The 3,072-nt window shown below is 48.6% G+C and overlaps 1 long non-coding RNA gene across 1 annotated transcript; it reads left to right on the top strand.

The window, feature by feature from the left end:
* Positions 1–965: 965 nt before the first annotated feature.
* On the top strand, positions 966–2,365 carry LOC129692369 (uncharacterized). Its single transcript, XR_008722697.1, has 2 exons — positions 966–1,129; positions 2,232–2,365. It is a non-coding gene; the product is annotated as an uncharacterized LOC129692369 (long non-coding RNA).
* The last annotated feature ends 707 nt before the right edge of the window (positions 2,366–3,072 follow it).

Here is a 3,072-nt window from a genome sequence, read left to right as displayed (position 1 = left end):
TTCAGAATGTCTACAAAGTCTCCCACATCCCCCACTTCTGTTACAGCCACCAAGCCCTTGGTCCCTATCATAGCTTGTCCTCCCCTGTAATGCAGGCCTTTCATTTCCCATGGTTTTTCCATAATCCACTCCCCAGAATCCCCTCCAACTTGGGCTAGGTATCTCCCACCATATTTTGGACGTTATCTTCCCTCCCTGGAAGGTTTTTTTTTTTTTTTTTTTTGTCTGATAGATGCCAGGACTCTGCGCCCTCTGGTTCCCAGGGCATCACATTGTAGCAATTGTACATCGATGGTTGCACCCTACATACAAGAAGACAGATTTTCCCATGCCCAGCACCATGCCTGGCACCTTGGAGACACTCAGCAAATATTTTCAGAAGGTCTGCAAACTTGCTCTGGAACACTGAGTCTAAGCTGGCAGCTAGCCTTGGAGGACAGGGAAAGACTAAAGCCAAGTCAGGGAAAATGCAGAGTCAAAGGTCAGAGTACAGGAAGATATAACCAGTCAGAACCCATAGGAAAGAAAGAGCACCCAGGTTGCTCTGAGGGGTCAAACAAATGCTGAACACCAAGGCGATATAGGACAGCAATGAAAGCAGACAAAGGCAGGCTGGGCAGGGGAGTGGCCACAGGCAGAGCAGCCTAATGGGGGAAGACTGAAGAGCATGCAGGTGGAGGGTGACTGACTAGGAGCGGTGGGTCTCAAGAGTGGCTGAGTGAGGCTGCCTTTTAAAATGCAAAGGTCCCTTTGTGGTGGTTGATCTGGAGCCACGTGTATTCAGATGTTAATTGCTTGCCCCCCAAGATTTTTACTGTTCTATGAGCCAACTGTCACATAACCATGCTTGAAAGCATGCCTCCAAATATTCCCTGAATGGGCAATAAAAATGCCTGCATCTGGGCAGGGCAAAAGGCGGAGCTAAGGGTGGAGGACAGAGGATCATGGGAGGGAGGAGAGGAAGAGAGACGGCAGAGGAGAAAGAGGAACGAGGAACACCATGGGCTACAGTAAAGAAGAGCCATGTGGCTGGGAGGAGCTTGCTCTCAGGATTGGAATATGGAGAGAAGAGGCCGGATGAAAAACATGTGCAAATATTCATGAGAATTTTGGAAGGGAAGTAGTCCAGGTAGGAGTGATTAAGGCAAATGACGTGGAGGTTTGGGCTGGGAAATAACAAGGTAGCTTAGGGATTAAATCTGCCTTTTTCTGGTGGTTTAAGGCTATTAAAAATCTAACAAGTGTCTGTGTATTTTTATTGATATGATAGTGGGTTAAATAATAACCATTGTAGTGATCCTATGGAATAATGGTAAATATTAATAGCCCCCTTTCTACAACAACCTTATACCTCACTTCTAGAAATTCTGGCTTTTAAAGTCCTGCCTCACTTTCCTGCCTTTGCTATTGGCCATTCAGTTCTTTATTTAAGCAGTCAGAAGGTGACGGAAAACGATGTCTACAAAACAGGAGACAGGTGATGCCGTCTGTCCTCAGCTCTCTGCCGGTGCAGAAATCAGCATTTGAATACACAAAGACAGCCTTACACAGTGCACAGAGCATCGCTCCAACACACACGCGTGCGTGCACACACACACACGCATAACAGCGACAGATTCAGAGCCGTAACGCCAGGGGAGAAAGGAATAATTTCATAACAGGGCTCCATTAGGAAGCCAGCAGGCTCTTTCAGGGGCTCGGAGGTCAACTCATTTCCATAGCCTATGTGTAACTCCAGCTTCCGGTACAAAAGTCAGGGTGAATAAGTTTCTCCTCTGTGAGGCCCCTTACCTTCTTCCGTATTTCACCACTACCTATCTCTTTAGCCTCTACAGGACCCTGGAGTGAGGGCTTTTGCTCCCTCAAGCTGGTAACAGGAGGCTGGATCTTAGCCATGATAGTTCCAGCCTCGTCAGAGAGTATAGAGAAGCAGCTCTGACTCAAGTGACCAGGCTAGAGCAGTCCTAGGGCTGCAGGTAATGACCAAGTGGAAAGGGACCACTGTGGGCTGAAAGGCCTCAGTGTCTTTGTCCTATGCCGTGGCTTGAGTAAGAACACCCCAGAGGCGCCTATATTTGAATGCTTCATCACCAAAGAGTGGAACGCTGTGATAGGGTTAGGAGGTGTGGCCTTGTTGGAGGAAGTGTGTGGAGGGAGGGGGTGGGCTTTGAGGTTTCAAAATCCTATATCATGCCCAGCCCCTCTCCCTCTCCCTCTCCCTCTGCCTGCAGATCTGGCGGTAGGTCTCGACCTTGTCTCCAGCACCACGCTTACCATGCCTGCAGCCGTGCTCCCCGCCATGATGATAACGGACTGAACTTCTAAAACCATAAGCAAGCCCCCAATTAAAGGCTTTCTTTTGTAAGAGTGCCCTGTCATGGTGTCCCTTCACAGCAATAGAACAGTGGCTAAGACATCCTACATAGGATACATTGGTCTTTCAGACCACTCTGAAGGTGTTAAAAATCTTAACAATACCTGAGCTCCATTTTCCCACCTACTAGAACGTTAATTTGACCATAGCCCTGACAGTGGAATAAGATTCCACACGAAGGGGACATGCTCAGGGTGCTGCAGTTGGAGAGATCTGAAAGACCCAGCTGCACAGAAACATGCACACACACACACACACACACACACACATACACACACACACACGAGAGAGAGAGAGAGAGAGAGAGAGAGAGAAGCAGCACGTGTGCTTTGTCTCCCGGAAGTTCCTGATCAGCAGGCTCAAATCCATCACCACTGCTGGACAAATAACTGCCAGATCCCTGGGGAGCCACAGCTCATCAGGAAGGGAGGACCAATGGGTTACACATGTGGTCGAGTAACTTGCACACCATTGTGAGGGAATGCTTGGTGGAGTTCCCTGATTACAAGCAACCAGCTTCGCTGTGGAACTCCCCTCCTTCACAGCTTCGTCCTTTCAAGCCATCCCACTTCCAAACTGCAATACACAGATTCCCTAAGCCACGCCAATATTTCTGTTTAAGGCTTTCAGGTCCATTCAATGAGCCTAACTGAGGCAGTATTGCCTGGGGGATCTTACACCCATTCCCAAGCCAACTG

This window comes from Psammomys obesus, unplaced genomic scaffold (assembly GCF_907164565.1).
Source record: "Psammomys obesus unplaced genomic scaffold, mPsaObe1.curated_primary_1811, whole genome shotgun sequence".
Taxonomy (NCBI): domain Eukaryota; kingdom Metazoa; phylum Chordata; class Mammalia; order Rodentia; family Muridae; genus Psammomys; species Psammomys obesus.
This window is presented reverse-complemented; position numbering and strand designations above follow the sequence as displayed.